Here is a 19,524-nt window from a genome sequence, read left to right as displayed (position 1 = left end):
GATTAAGGGGTTACATGGGTTTCGTGGGTTTAAAAAAATTGATTTTGTTTTGGCTTATTAATTTTTACAGCATCTCAAGAATAGTATCCTACATTTTCAAGTCGATCCGAATAATAGATTCGGAGATACAGCCTTTGGAAGGTGTACGCTCCAAGCCACTTTTATTGTTACTCAAAGCTTTAAACGCGTTTTTCTCGAAACCGTGTGTTCAAAGTCGGTTGTCCAATGTTCTCGAAAACTACTCAACCGATCTTGATGAAATTGTACACAGGTGTTCGAGATATAATTTACTAGTGTGAAGAATTTTTTTTTTTTCAATTGCAACTATTTAAAAAAACAAAATGTCAAGCACATTTGATCGAAATTTTCATTTTTTTTGTTTTACTTTTACAAGCAAGAGTTTATGGTCTTAACTAAAGCACTAATTTTTGTTTTTTCATTTTTGATGATCCTGTCAGGAGTTATGCTGACAACGCGGACGCACCTTTTTTTCGAGGGGTCACCGGACATGACGTCACAATGGAGGAGTTGTAATTATTAAAAATATTGAAAATAGGCCTTTTTTACCCGACGAAACCCATATAACCCCTTAAATGAAATAAAAATTATAAAATACTAGAAAAATAGAAATGAATTAACCAATTAAAAAAAAAAAATAAATAAATAAAGTTAAAATAAAATGTACAATAATTAAATGAAATAAAATTAAAAAAATAGAGCAATAGAAATAAATTAGGTGTGCAAAATAAACTAAAATAAAATATAACAGAATAATATAAAATAAAAAATATATAATGTAAAATGTCATAAAATATGTAGTAGAAAACATAAAAAATGCAAGGAAGTTTAAAGAAGATATAAAAACCAACTCAAATAACATAAAATGGAGGGAAATAAAAAAAATTAAAAACCATCGATCGATATTTAAATTTTGTAGGCTTCTTATTTAACTTCTTTTACACACCAAAATGAAAAAAAAAATTTTTAACTTTAATAATTTCAAAAATTGCGATCCCGAAAAATTGGACCTTGATGGTGTTTTCCATATTGGCTCTTCTATTTATCTGAAACACAAAAACCAAAAAAAAAAACACATTAATCAGTATGACTGTAGCTATGTCCCGTACTAGAATACAAAAAAAATTGACAAAATAGCGTGGTTTCGAATTTGCCACTCTAAAAATCGGGCTCTTTTTTCAATTTTTTAATAAAAAAAATTCGAAGTAATTGAATTAATAATATGATTCTGGTACGGGTGATACCCATTGAACAACATATCCAAATTTCAGACAATTCGGTTGAATAGCTCTTTTTCTTGACAACACCAGGTCGAAAAAAGTCGTTTCAACATAAATGAGTTTAAAATTTGAGGTACAGGACTGCATGAGGTCTAAGTGGCATGCCTCTAAGTGCGATGCGGCTGCCAAACCTAACCTACAGGAGCGCGCGGACCGCTCCCTACCTATTTAATGGGCTGTAGAAGCTATAATATTGGGAATTTCTGCATGAAATCTTCACAGTATATTCTTCAGATACAATACTTTCGAAATATCGAAAAAACAAAAAATCGATTTTTTTATTATTTCTAGACCGCCGGGACCCCTTAAGCGAAAGCAAGTATATGTAATATTTTTTATCTCATTAAAGTCAATCAAATTATTTTGAGTTACAGTAAATGTAATAACGTAAAAAAATTCAATTCAAAAAAACAGAAATAAATAAAATATATGCAGAAATAAAATAAAAGTTGAAACAAAACTAAAAATTACGGTAAAATATAAATTTAAAAAATCAAATAAAATTAAACAAAAATGCGTTAAATATAAAAAAAAAATTCTATTCCATTAAACTGATTTAAAATGTAATTTAACTTAATTTAGTTGCTTTAGTTCAAAATAAAATAAATTATAATTTGATGAAATTTTTTTAAGTATAAAAAAATAAAATTACATAACGAAAAAAATAATTTTCTTAATATATTTCCATTTCTCATAATACTAAACAACCCTTTTTCTTTTCTACACTTTAGGTCCCGGAAGTTTTTTGCTTTTTTCAATCCCCTAAAATAAAAAACAATAAAACAATAAAAAAACATTCGATGAAATCATATCTTGTGCGGCTGCCAAATAAAAAGGTGCGCACTAAGAAACCAGTAAAAATTGTACTGACAAAAAATTAATATACTTTTACATACAAAGTTTACTTACAATTAACTGTCAATTAAGTGACGCTGTGCGTGCGCGACTCTGTTATTGTTATTACATTTGTGTCTGCGTACTTGAACGGGGCACTGGGCGAAATAAGCCAAGACAACCAGTTAAAGCAACCACGCATTTTGGCGCAAACAACATTCGCTAAAAAAAGGTAGGTGGAACTAAGGTTTTTAAATGAAAATATGGAGAAAAGTTATTTAATGTGCAAGTGTATGTAATTGAAATAATGAATGTGGCGCAAAATTAATCAACCAATGCTGTCCTTGAACAGCTTTTTTAATAAAAACAAAAAAAATTATTTTGAGTGATGAAAGTCCTTATTTTGAGCTTTCCATTGCTTATTTGAGCATTCCATTGCTTGGCATTTGCAGCTTTCTAGTTCACAAGAGCTAAATTTGCAAAAATTATATAAATCTTCTGATAAAGTGATTATTTTTGCGCCACCTTTTATTATCCGCTATTAATTCTATTCTTTTTTAGTTCTCTTGTAAGTTATTTTACTGTTTTATTCTTATAAAAAAAGTTTATTTTATTTTGAATTTCGTTACTTCTTGAAAGATTTGCTGCTTAATCTGAATATTGAGTATTAGTAAGAATTTTATTGTCACAAATAGTTTTTCTTTGCGAAAGCAATGGTGATGATGATTATGATGATGATTTTTTTTTTTACAAAAATGACAACCACCTGGACCAAGTTCATAGCTTTTGCTTAAGTTACTCTAACTTGTCTATCTTTGTTAAATTTTTTTATAAAGGGTGGTTAAGTTTCAAGGGCCGGTGTTGATTTTGAATAAAGTACAATTCTTTAAGAAAATTATTATCACTCCTCTTTATTATGATTACTCCTTTTATTATTATTATATTGGTATGGCTCAATTACGCGTGGAACAAAATATCGGTCAAATGACCGCCGCGGCACCACACCTCCATCCGTTGGTCCAAATTTTCGATGACGCTGAGGCATAATTGAGGTTCTATGCCGTTAATGTGCCGAATTATCTTATCCTTTAGCTCTTGAATTGTTGCTGGCTTATCGTCGTACACCTTTTCTTTCAAATATCCCAAAGAAAGCAGTCCAACGGTGTCAAATCACATGATCTTGGCGGCCAATTGACATCGCCGCGACGTGAGATTGTTCGGCCATCAAATTTTTCGCGCCAGAGAGCCATTGTTTCGTTAGCTGTGTGACAAGGCCCACCGTCCTGTTGAAACCACCTATCGTCCAAATCCATATCTTCCAGTTCGGGCCATAAAAAGTTCGTTATCATCTCACGATAGCGAACTCTATTCACAGTAACTGCCAGACCGGCCTAATTTTGGAAAAAGTACGACCCAATGATGCCGCCGGCCTATAAACCGCACCAAACAGTCACTCTTTGTCGGTGCCTTGGTTGTTCGGCAATCACTCTTGGATTATCATTCGCCCAAATGCGGAAATTCGGCTTATTGACGAATCCACTGAGGTCAAAATGTGCTTCATCACTGAAGATGATTTTCTTCGAAAATTGGTCATTCACTGTTGCCATTTCCTGCCACCATTCTGACCATTGACGACGTTTGAAATGGTCAAGAAGCTTTAGTTCTTGAGTCAATTGCATCTTGTAAGCGTGTAAATACAAGTCTTTTAGCATAATTTTCATCAACGACGAGCGTGAGAGGTGCAATTGTTGGACACGACGACGAATTGAGGTGGACGGCTCTTTAACGACACTATCGCGAACAGCAGCAATATTTTCTGCAGTACGAGCTGTACGAGCTGTACAAGCATGCACTGGTGTTTTCACATCTCCTACAGACCCGGTTTGCTCAAACTTTTGCACAATTTTTCCGATTGTAGGCACATTTTTAACTATTAAATTTACCGAAAAAATCACGAGGTGCGCGATATGCATTTTGATTTGAACGCGCGTTTTCATAATAAGTCTGAATAACTTTAAGGTGTTGCTCGATTGTGTATCTTTCCATGGTTCAAATTGAGTTAGTCTGAAATTGAAAAATGTCAAATGAAATGCTGAAAAAACTTGACGTTTAGGTGTGGTTTACATTCAACATTAGACCTTAAAATTTAACCACCCTTTAGAATACGCAACTTTAAAGACTATAACATGGCTCAAGAAATTTTAGTAAATAAGTGCAAGTGCATTTTAATAATTTCTTTTCTAAGTTATACAGGGTTTTGCTGAGCTTTTCGGTAGTTATACAGGGAAAGTGGGAAATAAAATAAAACCCGCGGAACAAAAACAAGCAATGCTCAGCACAAAAAAACTTGACGTTTAGGTGTGGTTCACATTCAACATCGGCCCTTGAAATTTAGCCACCCTTTATATACTTATATTTGTATGTATGTAAGCCACTTCATGTTTTTTGACTTCACTTCACTACCTTTTACTACATGCATGCCTTATTCCAATGCTGACCTTCGTTTTCTTCACACCAAATGACACTGTTGCATTTAAAATTTCGGTTATTCTTCTTTGTTTTAATCCACCAGCAAATTATATTGAACAGTAAAAATAATTTAGCAAAAAAGCCAAACAACCAAAAAACCAAAAACAAAAAACTCCCCTCATGTGACTCTGCATTTTACGTCAACCAATGGCATTGATCTTAGCCACCTACTTGAGTTGTCAATTCCATTAATTTTTATGACTCTTTTGCTACAAGCAAAAGACTTAAGCAACGAACTTGGAAACCACAGCATTAACTGCATTGGAAAAATGCATACTCGTACAAGCACAGTACAGAAATGACTAATCGAATATGAAATGTTTAATTATAAAATGTAGGAGCATCATTAAATTTTATGTTTTTAACTGCCATTCAATATTCATTTGTTAAGAATAATGTAGGATTACGAGTAATGAGTTGGTAATTTTTGTTAAGCAGAGATATTAAGTTAATTTATTTATTTACTTACGATGCTGATTTGCCAGATACACTTGTATCGATAGTTAAATGCACACATGCATACATACATGTATATGCAAGTAGTTAAGTGGTGCTTACTTTAATTTATAGACCACTTCTAGCGTACAATGCAATTATAATTAACATACCAAAATTTCAACTCCACTCATGCAACGCATACGCGTGTGTAAGTACTTATTCGACTACCTCTATGTGTGTCAGTAAATTTAGCATGGGTACTTGCTGAATTTTTATTGCGCTTCGACAGCTGTTTTCGGCATCTTTATATTTCTGTTTATATTTCTGCTTAAATATTCACGGCCAATTTGCATTCTTCATAGCGCTCGTACGATTTTCTGAATTTGTTGGTTTTTGCTTTTTTTCGTATTTTCAGAAGAAAAAAACCAGACGAATACGTTTCCTATTGTATTATTCTTGTTTGCTTACCAGGCATATTTGAAAATGTAAATAAATACAATACAAAAAAAAAAATGAATAAAATTATTATATGCAAACATATAATTTTGCATATTCTTTTGTGAGGATTTTGCTTGAACTTTGTGTTGATTTGCGCAAATGTCGTCCCAAGGTTCTGCGGAATTTCGCATTGTGGCATTTTTGGGGCGTGAAATGATTTTGCACATAAAACAAAATTATAATGAAATTGTTTGTATTGGTATTAATATATGACCTGGGTATGCTTCTGAAACCAACCAAAAACACCTCATATTTCTATGCAAATATGCACATATTTTTCAAAATTAATAATAAGTTTGGGCTTAACTGGAATTTGGGATTGTAATTATACCTTTTGGGATATTTGTTTTTGTTGCTATTTTATTTTTCTTTTTCGAGGAATTTAATTTATTTAATTTTCTTTGAACTTAAAGTGCATACGAAAAAAATAATTTTTGGATTTAAGCGTGAGTTATTCGTAGGTTTTATATTTTTAAATCAAATAAAAGAAATTAAATTAAAGGCAGGTTGGTGGGTGGAATGCTTGAAGTATCACTTTAGCACTCCTCGAGTCGCACTAAAGTGACCTCCAACAGGTATATATCAATAGCCAGACAGAGCTCTTAATGAAATGGAGAAGATTGATGGCGTTTAATATGGCGTACTGCCTCAGGCTGTCGAAGAAAAGAGCACTCAGTGACCTTAATTAACTGGCTGCCAAATCCGGACATTTATAGAGAACGCGCTCAACAGTCTCCTTCTCTGGAAGGTCCCCTCAGTTTCTGCAATGAGGGTTAAATGGTAAATCTAGCCTTTCCGCGTATTGCCAGTAAACACAGCTACAAGTTTGATCAAGTGAATGGGGTGGAGTCACCAGAGCTTTGTGAGTCCTCCGACTATTGCACTAGTGGCAAAGGGGTTTCGAAATAGCACACGAAGAACTGGAGCTCCATCTTTTCTGCACTTTCCTGAGAAATAAGTTGTAAAATTCCCCTCTCACAATAGTCAGGCGAATGCCGATGACCGGGTAGAAGGTCTCTGAGACCTCTCCTTCAGTCCCCTTCCTGCTATAAGTTGTATTAAAAAAACTTATGCTTATGATCTTATAGAATTCATTTTGGTTCTTAACAAATATTTGGAGTCCCTTTATGTGGATTAATTGCTCCACATCATCCACAGCAAAAGCAGTAAAAAATAAATAAATTTCTAAAAATCAACGCGATTTTTGAGTGGCTTCAAATTTATATATTATTTTATTATATAATATTAAAATTGAATGGGTTACAAATTTTCATCCGCAGAAATGGTTGAAAATTGTGATGACATTTTTCTTTTTAAATTTAATAAATTTTGTACTAAGTTTGGAACACTGATTCATGAGGTACTTGCTGTGCATAAAATAATAAAAAATTAACCAAAACACGTAGGGAAAAAATATTGGGAATTTGAAGAAAATACAGTTGCTTAATTATGTGAGCACATTCCATATTTTTGATGAGCCAAAAACCCACATGTGCGTTAACGAACCCTTCGGCACTATCTAACGCTGTTCACTAACCTTGATCATCTTGGTAGTGGGTGGTAGAATATCAGGACATATCCTACTGACTATATTCTGCTACACTATAGAATGAGCTTTCCCTCAAAGATGTTTTGTTCCAGCCATAGCGATGACAAACAATCAAAAAGTAGTAAAGTATTTGAATATTTTCTCGGTTGTTGGGCAACACTAGACTAAATTATATTCTTTTGTCTACCGAAAATAAACATTAAACTATTTGGCGATCCTAGAATCGGCGAATATCCTTAGTAATCTGCCTTTCACAAAGCAGATTCGGTGGTTCTACTGTAAATCTAATTAATTAATTAATTACTTACTGAGAAGCTAATTAAAGAGCAAAAAAAGAGATCATTTAAGTGAAGCCAGAATGGTATTGCCACAGCTGTTGCCACAAAGTGTGAGTTGTTGAGGTTTTTTCTTCCAATAAGCCTCAACACTGTTGTCCACAAATAAAGTTTTGGAATTCTTGAAAAAAAAAATTCCAGCATAAAAGGATTATTGGCCGAGCTCTATCTCTTGATAAAGGACAATAAAGGGCTAACATATTTTATGCAAAAATTGTTCTTAGAGTTTTATTTTATATGCTCGAATATTATATTTCAATCTCAGATTGATGCTTAAAATATTATTTATAATTTTCCAAAATAACCTTAATCACCAATGCGCAAACTTAATTTGAATGCCAAATAGATTTTGTTCGTCTCCATGGTCCGAGCACTCTGAAGATTTTGATATACGCTTCCGATGGCATCGTTCCACAAAGGGACTTCGCTACTTACAAAGAAACGTATCGTCTTATGGTCTAATCGATTGCACTGTGACTAATGATTGAGTGTAGTTCTGATTGTTGATTTTTCACATTTTTTGACAATAATTGTTATAAAAAAATATTTTTCAATTTTCTTGTTACTCTACCTTCATTTGATATCCATATACATTTTTTTTTACGCTGGGTCCTCTAACTTTTCAGTCCTTCAAAAAAATTCAAAAAACGCAAAATTTCTACCATTGAGTTAAAGTATTGCACTCCTACCGATTTCCGATTGCGATGAGTAAGAAAAAAGTTTAAATGTTGCCGCATTGTTTTATAGGTGTTGTAAAAATCGAATTCTGTCAGACATCTGCATACTTTTATTTTATTTAATCTATGGAAGTCACCTATGGACTACCATTCGGGAGGGCATAGGTTCAAACATCAAATAATACAAGAAGTTTTTCTAAAAGTGGTCGCCTATAGGCAGTGTATTTCTGCCATGAAAAAACTCCTCATAAAAAACACTTGTCGTTCGGAGTTGGCTTGAAACTGTAGGCCCCTCCATTTGTGGAACAACATTAAGACGCACGCCAAAAATAGAAGGAGACCAATTATGCGCCAATTATTCATTTATTTATTTTAAACAACTATCTAAATTGTGCTTATTCAATCTGAAGTGCAAAACAAATATATTGCTTTATTGTACTGGACGACAAATTAACTATTTTTGGTGGGAACAAGTATATTAGATATGAAAATAAGTACATCATTATTGTAGAACAAAGTTATAGTCAGGCTTGTCTTGGTTTTTTTTGGTTTAGTGTGAATCAAAGTTTCATAGTTATAGTCCTAAAGTTCTTCATATTAAGAATAAAGCTATGTAAGTCGCTGCATTATTGTGAACGCTCCATAGTGAACTTTTGCTAAAATAATTTTTTTACTAAATTTAAAGTGTGGAAAGTCCTATTGAAGAGGACATTCAGTAACTAAACGTCCTATGAAGATATTTGTGAGACAATTTTAATAGCCTTCAAACATATAAAGTTCTAAATATAAGCATTTACTAGTGATTGTGAGAAATGCTCGCATATCCAAGTTCCTGAAAATTTTATTTGCATCTATATTCAAAATAATAGGAGCCCGACGAATTACCAAGACTTAACTTTTGTTTTGTATGGTAATGTTTGTTTTTTGTATTTAATTGTTTTTTTTTGTAGTAAAAGTTTCTTTTTGTATTTAAAATACATTATTTTATAAAGTTTATTATAGCGAAAATTGTATACGCTTACGAGCCGTATTTTGTACAGTCACAAAAAGTTAACAAAGTAAAAAAAAACAGATAATTTTTAATTTTGAAAAGTATCTTTGGGTATGTGTAATAAAGTGTAAATCTGAAACAGCTCAAAATTCTTTTTGATTTTTAACCATTTTTTTCATTCGATGCTGAGACTTTTCTTCCATAAAAAGCAAATATTCGAAAGACCTTTCTAGACTTTCATATGAAAGCAAACAACCAACACCTCAGCAAAAAAAAAAAAAAATTTATAAAAATAATGAGAGTTTGTGCAAGTTCAAGTTTGCACTTTGTTATGCTAAAATTATTATTAATTAAATATAATTGTTATGCTACACACAAAATTTTTAGTTTTTTGTTATAAATATTTCGTAGCTAAAATGAAATATACTTAAAAAAAAAAAAAAAAAATTAAGACAAAAAAGCTGTTAAAATTTGCTGTTTTGTAGCGCTCCTATTGCTTCAAACACAGGTGTGTTTTCCCAAAATTCTGAATTCGCAATCTGAAGTAGTTTTTGGAATTTATTAAATATTTGAAAATTTTTCGGAAAGTTTTGAGTTTTTTGTTATATATTTTCAGAGTAGAATGAACTAAACTTTTATAAAAATAAAAATGAAAAAAACATTTATCGCAAAATAAGTGCTTAAACTTAGTTTCTCGTTATGCTTCTATTATTTTGATTTTTGATATTTACCAACAATATATTTGATATTTACCAACAAATTGCTTAAAAAAAATGTTAAAATAAACAGTGCAAATAGTTTGGTTTTGGCTTTCTTATGTTATAATTTATAAAGCATATATCCATTTTGATTTGTTAAAGAAAATGTTTAACAATATTTCTCAAAAAAATTGTTTAACATATTTTTGAATGAAATGTAAAATTTCAAACTTTTTTAACACAATTTTCAAAACATTTTGTAGTAAACAGTTTTATGTTCCGCTAAATTTTTTTACAATAAATTGTTTGACAATATTTCTCATATGCAAAATTCTGGATACTCTTTGCACAGAAGATGCACATATTTTATCGTTATCACCTTTAACACAAAATTTCACCATAAATTTCCAAAGCCAATTAAATTTGAACTCCAACTTAGCATAACTGTCAACCAATGCTACAATGTATTAAGCGCACCAAGAAATCGCACAGAAAACACACCCAAAAATTATATAGCGAAATAAAAAGAAAAATGTGTAAAATGGCACGAAAAATTGCTAATGTCAGTGTCAAAGTGTCAAAAGTTGATGAAAATCTAAGCTGAAAGTACTAACGCCATAGGCAGCAAGTTTGTTGCTTAAGTCTTTCATTTGTCCGTTTGTTACATCAGCACTCGGCGCACTCACCACTCACCACTCAGCCAACTTAACACTCACTATGTATGCGCTCATAAAAACCAGTTGGACAGGCCCGCCAAGTGCATTCGCAGTTATGGCAAATGAGTTGGTGATTTACCAGCTGCTTGGACGTGTTTCAGGTTGTGAACGTACAACTCTGGCTGCGGCAACGGCACCGGCAATTGGCTGTGGCAGTGATTGTCGTTGACTATTTGACTTAACTGTAAGTTTCAATTACATACTAATTGCAAGCGCTTAAGTGGCCATTTAAATGGGCAATGTTGTGCAAAAAGAAAAGAAAAACAAAAACAGTTCAAAATAAAAAAAACGGTGACCACCCTGCAAAAGCTTAAAGACAAAAAAAAAAAAAAAAAACATCGGCTTATTTGTACACTATTGGGTCTGAGTCAACGGCACTTTGTGGTAGCCAAACATGTAGGAACCTAAATCATCTTTTGCACGTGAGGTTTTTCTTGCCGTATTTTATATTAGTCAGGCGACCAGCCTGTCAGGCGATCAGACAGTCAGCTGGTGCGTTAGTTAGGCTGTCATTGCTTGCCTTCAGTCTCGGCACGTAATTAATTTCATACCCTTCTTTTATTTATTACAATTTCGTTTTTTATTCATATCTTTGATAGCCAATGGCGCTCCAGCTTTTGTTTTGTGCGCATGCGCCCGTTTTGTTGTTGGCCGATTGTGCAAATTGTGTCGTGGCGTGCGGCCAGTAGTACAACAACGCACTATTTTAAATACCTGCAAATAAGCAAAAATACGACATTCAGTAAGTTGGGGCTATTAATTGTGTCTTTATTGTGTGTTTTTGTAGTTGTTCTGTTTTTATTTTTCTGATTTTCGGCAGTTTTTTTTTCTTGTGTTATTTGACTATTGTCGTACATAATTTTAATTGCCTATCATTGCCAAATGTACACGAAATTTATGACTACTCAACGAGTTGTTGACACTTTTTGCGTAGACATAAAAAAAACAACGGAATGCGCTAACACAGTTACACGCACACATACGAAAATGAGAATTTTGCATGCACCGCCGTGAATATGAAACGGCGCAATAATTTTTGCTATAAAATTACGAATTTGCTTATCGCAAAGGCACGCTTCCAAATTTGGTGTGTCTATAAAATTATGAAGCGTTTCGTAGCGGTGGTCGACAATAAATAATATTGAATAATAGAAAATTCTACGAAATATTAAAATTTATATTTGTTTAACCCTTGGCTGATTGAGTGGGGTAAATTTTCACCCAAGACGTGAAAAATATATTTCTTCTAGCTAATTTTCCGTTTACGAATTTGACTTCACATAAATATCATCTATGTATTAGTGCAGTAAAAGTATAAAGAGTATTTTTTCGGCTCACGCTGTCAGACATATCTGTCTACCTTTTGCTTATCAATCGCATTTTTGGATATAAATAATACTGAACTCCCATAAAACACGGTCAGCCATGAAACATTAGCACCTTGTCATTTTGTTTTTTTTTTTCAGTTTTGACTAATTTTCTTTAATATTTTTTTGTATATTCAAAATGTCTTTTATAAAATTATGGATCATTACAAGGATTCATGATGAGACTTCAGACAAAGTTGGCCCCTACTATTTATATCTTTTACTCATCAACCGTGACTTAAGCTAACCTGTGGCCCATCGTCTAGCATAAGCCCCATAAATTCATATATATTGGTAAGGTTTGGCAGCCGTATCCCACACAGAGACAGCGATGCCACTTAGATCACGAAATGGGTCCGTTGTGAGCCGCAGGGGCTGGGCTACATTCCCCTTCCATATTGAACCATCCTGAGCTTTTGACAAAGCGTAAAAGGTTGTTGATACCTAAAGTGTAAAGATCATCCGTATTCCTTAAGAAGTGGGATTTAAATATCGGTTCCTGCTTCTGGCTAGAGCTGGGCATGTGCAAAAAAGGTGTTGAATTGTTTCCAACTCCTCCTCATTTCTGCAGCTACGACAGAAATCATGTATGTAGAAGCCTAATCTCCTCACATGATTTCCTATGAGACAATGTTTTGGGAGGGCTCCTACTAAGGTCCTAATTTGTTGAAGTCTCCTCAATTTTATAATACTTTTGCACATACGTAGATTTAGCTTTATCCATGTTTGCCTGACAATTTCACATGTATTGCCACTAATCCATCTTTGATTTGCAGAACTGATTAGTGCGTCCTTAATAAGAAGCTTACTGCTTGCGATGGACGTACCCATAAAATTACTTATGTCTGGCATACAGGTACCTTCTCTTGCAAGATGGTCAGCCCTACCGCCCTTTCTGGTATATCTCTGTGGCCTGGAACCCAGCATAAGATGGTACGATATTGCTTGGCCATCTCATTAAGAGATTGACGACAACGTAAGACACTCCTTGATGTTGTTTGGAATGCATCCAGAGACCTTAAGGCAACTTGGCTGTCTGATAGAATGCAGATATCCGTTGATGATATTCTGTTTATCTTAAACCATTTTAAGGCTTCATGAATAGCGTTTATTTCGGCTTGAAAAACACTACAGTGATCCGGTAGTTTAAAGGTTTCACTGATAGAAAGCTCTTCGCAATATAACCCTGATCCTGCAACGGTATCCATTTTAGATCCGTCCGTGTAGATCTTAACGGATGTGTTGGGTGTTGGATCTTCTTCAAACCATTCCAGTCTAGAAGCGATTTTCATCAGGAAACTATTTTCATATATATAAGTGCAAGACATTATTTTTATATGGAGAAAATGCCCAACACTGTCAAAAAGCTTTTTATAAAAATTAAATTTTTAGCAACTTTAAATATGCACTTTATTATTAAATTAATCATCCTTTTATACTAAATACAAAAAATTATTTTGTGTGATCAACTTTGACCTTTACGCGCTCCATTGCTTGCCCGTTAGTATACTGCAGCTGTCTAGTTTAAAAGCATATGACGTAAGCGTTCATTTGAAAAAATTATAAATCTATAAGGTGACTATTTTTGCGCCACCTTGTAGTAAATTTCTATAAGCTGTAAAATTAGGTAGGCAGGTGAAGTACCAGACTGACACTCCCCAAGTAGCATAAATGTACAGCCAACCAGAGCTGTTGATGTAATGGAGAAGATTGATGGGACTTACGTTGGGGCACTGCCCCAGACTGTTGAAGAAAGTAGCACCCAGTGACCTTAATCATCTAGCTGCCAAAGCCAAACATTTACAGAGAAAGTGTTCAACAGTCTACTTCTCTGAATGGTCCCTACAGCTTCTGCAATGGAAGTTGAATGGTAACCCTAGCTTTTCCGCGTGTGTGCCGATCGTCCAATAACCGGTAAGCATAGCTACGAGTTTGGTCAATTGAATTGCGTGGAGTCACCAGAACTATCTCTGTCCTGCGTCTATTGTATCGGAGCCAAAGGATTCTCGAAATAGCATTCAAGAAGTGTCGCTCAATCTGATCTGCGCTTTCCTGAGAAATAAGTTGCGCAATTCCAGTTTAACAACAGTCAGCGGGATGCCGATGACCGGTGGAGGTCTCTGAGAACAATTCAGTCCCCTTCCTGGCAAGCTCATCAGCAATTTCATTTCCCTATATCTTTCTATGCCACTGGGACCCAAGTCGGAAAAACAGAAGTTGACCAGTTTGGATCTGCACCATGGCATCGTCAGAGCCTTAATCGCGGCTTAACTATCGGAAAAAATGTTATTATCTCCCTCAATCCCGCATACCCTAAGCCTTTTGCATGCCTACAAGATCGCAAAGGTTTCTGCCCATAAAACACTTGCAGTATTCGATAGTTTTAAGGGAATAGATCGATTGCCTGATTCAGAGAAAACCCCCTGCTCTAACTCCAGATTCCATCTTGGGACCATCGGTGAAGACAGAGGTACCAGATTCGGTGCAGATTTTTTCCTCATTCCTATCCTGCCGACTTGGAAAGATTGCCTTAGCACGAGCCTCAAACTCCAGTTTGCGGGTAGAGAGATTTGTCCAAAGTTCAGAGAAATACGATGTTAAATGATCAAAAATGCTACCATGTACGTTGAGCGATTGCCTAGCTACAAAACTACAAGCCAAACATGTTTGAGGGCATTCTAATTAATCCTCGTTTTTGTGTGATGATGATTCAGAAAAGAAAAGCACAAGTAGATGAAAACCATATGACTTGAGGTTGTTAACATTGTACAAAATTTAAATAGATTAAAAAAATTTTCACCAAATTTCATACTTTTTAATATAATTAGAACTTTTAAAAAATTATAGCCCGATAACTTTCGGGATAATAAAATGCAAGTTTCGAGTGGCTCAAACACCGCTTTGATTTTAAGTAATTTTTTTTTTTTGTTTTTTGTTAGCAAACTGGGGGTCTGGACCCATAGGAGTTAGGGGGAAAAAAGTAGTAAAAATATTCTGATTCTTTTTTTTCATATAAAAAATGTTTGACATTCGTTTTATGGAAGAAAAGTATTACACTGTCAACAGAAAACTTATACAAAATTAAATGGGCTGTAAAACTGCATACCCGAGAATTTTCTCAAAATCTGATAAAAGATTTAAAAAATTAGGTGAACATATTTTTTTCTTTTATTTATTTATTATATTATTTTATTTTTCTAAATTTTGTGCAATGTTTGAAACTTTAACTTTTATGGGCTTTGTTGTAGTCCGAACTATATTTTTATAAATAAAATTTCAAAATTGAATAAAATATAAATAAAAAAAGTTTGCAATATGTTTTCGATGTTATTAATAGGAACACAGCTGTGTATAGAGTACATTTCATTGGATGGCTTTGGCATAACAAGCAAATAAAAAACCCAGTGCCAATAATTCTTCCGTGTAATTCAAGCAATATGATGCATTTTTTAAGTTACAGAAATGCCTCATGCAATGCACTCTGGTAACATGAATTAATTGGTATTATTTGACTGAGGCAGCCGCCGTACGTAGCCGAATGGGTTGGTGCGTGACTACCATTCGGAATTCACAGAGAGAACGTATGTTCGAATCTTGGTGAATCACTTAAATTAAGAAAACATTTTTCTAATAGCGGCCGCCCCTCGGCAGGCAATGGCAAACCTCCGAGTGTATTTCTGCCATGAAAAAGCTCCTCATAATAATATCTGCCATTCGGAGTCGGCTTGAAACTGTACGTCCCTCCATTTGTGGAACAACATCAAGACGCACACCACAAATAGGTGGAGGAGCTCGGCCAAACACCCAGAAAGGGTGTAAGCACGAATTATATATATATATTTGACTGAGAAACTACAGGCCTACTTTTTCGAGTATTTAATAATTTTTTTTCATATAATACAAAAGTCAAGAAATTACTTTTTTCCGATTTTTTTTTATTATAAAAACCATAACTGGTTGGATTGGTGCTCAGAATATCAGATACTTAGTTTTAAAATTTGTCCGAAAAAAATTTTTTTAACTGTTACTTTGGGTAAATATATAGAAATACACTGCCTCGAGGCGACCACTATTTCTATCATTTGATGATTCATGCCCTGAGATTGGAATCTGGGCACTTCCGGATACTACACACCAACCCATTTGGCTACGGCGTCCGCCGCAACCTTGTGTTACTGGAATATTGATGTTTTGACTTCTGCTAAGGAATTTGTACTTCTGCTTATATGTTCAAATAAAACATGATTTTTTATAGCGCTCACATTTTTAATAAAAAAAGTGTTTAAAAAAGTGTGTAACAAAGCTATTTAAAGCCTTTCAAATCCACAGCGCCTGCACCTCTCTGTACCTGCCCAAAAGTAGTATCTATATAAACAATAATATTCGCAATATCTGTAGCTTTTCTAATATTTCCTCAGAGCTGGTCAGCTTACTTGGAATTACTTAGAGCCAAAAAAATGCCAGTGGCGCGTGCGCCACAAAAGCGGCTTAAGGCGAAGCATAAACCAAAAAAAATAAATAATTTCATACTAATGAGTCTATGCAGTAATTTATTATAAGCGTACTCATGCATATGTATGTGTGTGCACAAACTCATGCATATTTTCTAATTGTTTGACACCCGACACCCAACAGGATTTGACAGTTAGGCAAGTGTTCCACGCCTAAATTTTGCACACACACACACACTTTACTCAAACATAATTATTTTACTGCTAAATAAATTCTGTGGAAGTAGTATTTGTTGTTTCGCCATTGTTTTGTATTGCAATTAAAGGTGCCACTTTTTTAGCGCAAAGAATGCATAAGTGCCAATCACCTCCGGTTGTGGAGCAATTGTTTCATGTCTAGCAGTTGGGTTTATCTTAATAAATAGTAGGCACCCAGTAGGAAAAAAGAAGAAAGGAAAGCAGATTGACTATCTCTGAAGAAAACTGAATTTTAGTTAGTCTAATCGATTTTGATTATCAGTTGTGGCGCCATGTGAATAGTATAAATCCCACTTTTTGCTAGGAAATTTTCTGAAAGAATACACTAGAGCCAGTTTCACTGCCAATTGTTGTACCACTTGTATCTTTATGTATAAAAATGAATGTTTGTCTGTATGTCATCGATGAACTCAAAAACTACTCTACCGATTATTATAAAAATTGGTATCTATATGTACTTTTTCATGGAGAAGGTTTGTAGAATATGCTCATTGATGCCACTCGCCACTGGCGCTGCAGAGTAGCAACTTCTGCACTTTATTTTAGTTGTTGGCATAGCAACGCGCGCCGGGTACAGCTAGTAAGTAAATAAAAATAAAATAGAGTCGGAAAAGCGAACATGAAAGTTGTGACAAAAGTTGAAAAAAATCGTGAAAAAATACCCAGTTTGTAAAAGAAAACAATTCTTTTTCATCAGGACAATATCACGAGTGCATTCTGACAATGACTAAAATGCATGAAATAAAGTTCCAGTTGTTGGAGCATCCTTCGTATTCACCAGATTTGGCCCCTACCGACTCCTATCTGTTTCCAGACCTAAAAAAAAGCATGCATGGAAAGCGTTTTTCATCAAATTATGAGATCATAAAAGCGGTGGAAGCGTATTTTGCAGCCCTTCCAGTTTATCACTTGAGGGACGGAATTCATAAATTGGAATTTCATTGAAACAAGCGTATTCCTGTTCAGGGAGAATGTACTGAATAACAAAGTGTATTTCAAACCATAAACTTGTGCTTTTCTTATCGGACCACAAAACTTTTTGAACAGCCTAGTATACACTCAACAGAACAGAGTTTACGCGCGCATTCTTTATACGGTATTTGACCGCGCTCCTTCTCCAAATTGTGATGTTTATCTTGATGTTGTCTTACAAGTGTAGCTACCTAAATTTTCATGGTGTACACTTAATGGCAGATGGCTTTCATGAGAAGCATCGCCATGTCCAAAACACACTCAGAGGCTTACCACTGCCTGCTGAGAAGCGACTGCTTTAAATACAATTTTTTTCTGATTTGCTGTTTTAGGTCGAACTTCAAATCCGGATTCGCTCACTATGGTGGCTGTGATCTATACACCACATACAGTCTGTTATACGTTCTACGCCGTAGAGAAATCTTCGCTGTAGAGGATCTCAGGTATACATATATACACAAAATGCTCTAAAGTACCTCTAGCACTGACTGATCCACAGACCAAACTGGTTCCATTTCTCATAAAAATATCAGTCGTTGCTCTGTTTCTCAGCTGAGTCCGAACCGATTTGTGCTAACCATTTACCACTGTGCTAACGCTATGATTCCTTACATTTTTATATTTTTATATAAAGCGATTGAATTGAAAAAAAAAAAATAATGAAAAGAGTTCTTAGAAATCAAGAAAATTAACAAAAATTGATAATTAATTGCATTAAACAAAAAAATATTACACTAAACTTTGTAATTTTGTCGAATTTATTAACCCTTTGCGCTCGAGGCGCTTTTCTGTCGGGTGAACCAGCAACTCGAGAGTAATCTTACGCTCTCCCACTTATGTCATGAGTTCGTTATTGTTAAGTTTCTTCTGATATTGTGCACAGTGTCCATACTGATGGTTCATTTTCTTCTGTAAAATCACTTTGGTTTCCAGATTCACTTTCGATTAATCGGATTTTTCGTCTTCTTACTCCTCTAACGGGGTCGCTATCTTCATCACTTCTGTCTTCGTTCTCCTGGACTAACTGTCTATGTAGCGATGTAGTTTCGTTCGTTATTGCAGAAAAATTTAACTTATCTTCACTAGAAGTAATTTCGTCGTCGTGCTCCATACTTATTGGGCTCACTAACTTTGAAAGAAATATTGCGATCGCCAAGAAGGCTAAGTTCGAACTGAGGTCGGAGACAAAGTCCTACTTCGCTATAGGAGATGAAAGTAGGGCCGCAGACTAAATATCGTGGCGATAAGCAACCATTCACGCATAGTTTGGGACTTATGTGTTGATGACCCGGTCGGCTATGCTGAAAGGTTTCTTGCGTCTGTGAGATATACAGTTTGCGGTACAGCTTTCATCTCCTATGGCGATAGAATCACATGAGATAACACATTTAGACACATCGATCTGAATTGTGTCTCTCAGGAACCGCTCGAGTTATTGCATCACATGCTGCCTGAGAGGCACCGCTCGAGCGCAAAGGGTTAACAAAGCATCGCCGTATTGTCAATTCCTCCCACTGAGCAAAGATAAGAATGAGTTTCATAGCGACTGTAAAGTTCTGATACCAAATTTTCTATGAATTTTTTTTTTCTATTTTAATTTTTCGCTTTCTTGCAGGGTACTTTTCCTTTATTTGCACACGTATCTACTGCCAGTTTACCTTCATGTTGCAGTTTGAAAGCATTGTGCTTGCGTGTCTTTACATTCATTTGTCTTAATTAAGCGCTTTTGAGTTCTTGCTGTGCAATTTTTTATCACCAGTTCTGCTACTGTTTGAATTTGCGTGCCTGCCTATGCAGCCTTAAATCTATTGTGCCTTTATAATATTTCTTTTACAGAAATAAATGTGCATGTATGTAGGTATGCGTGTGTATGTAAAATGTTTTGACTGTTTGTCTAAGACTACAATTGATTA

General features: G+C 34.5%; 1 long non-coding RNA gene across 2 annotated transcripts in view; it reads left to right on the top strand.

The window, feature by feature from the left end:
- LOC128864376 (uncharacterized) overlaps positions 1 to 19,524 on the top strand; it is a 73,164-nt gene that overhangs the window by 11,065 nt on the left and 42,575 nt on the right. Inside the window, exon 2 of one of the 2 annotated variants that reach the window (XR_008454676.1) lies at positions 2,030 to 2,364. This is a non-coding gene — a long non-coding RNA (uncharacterized LOC128864376). Of the gene's footprint in view, positions 1 to 2,029; positions 2,395 to 19,524 lie in introns of those variants that run through there. The other variant, XR_008454677.1, reaches the window with a different exon arrangement.

The sequence above is a fragment of the Anastrepha ludens genome, chromosome 5 (assembly GCF_028408465.1).
Source record: "Anastrepha ludens isolate Willacy chromosome 5, idAnaLude1.1, whole genome shotgun sequence".
In the NCBI taxonomy this organism is placed as follows: domain Eukaryota; kingdom Metazoa; phylum Arthropoda; class Insecta; order Diptera; family Tephritidae; genus Anastrepha; species Anastrepha ludens.
The sequence above is the reverse complement of the archived record's forward strand: the minus strand, read 5'-3'. Positions and strand labels throughout refer to the sequence as shown.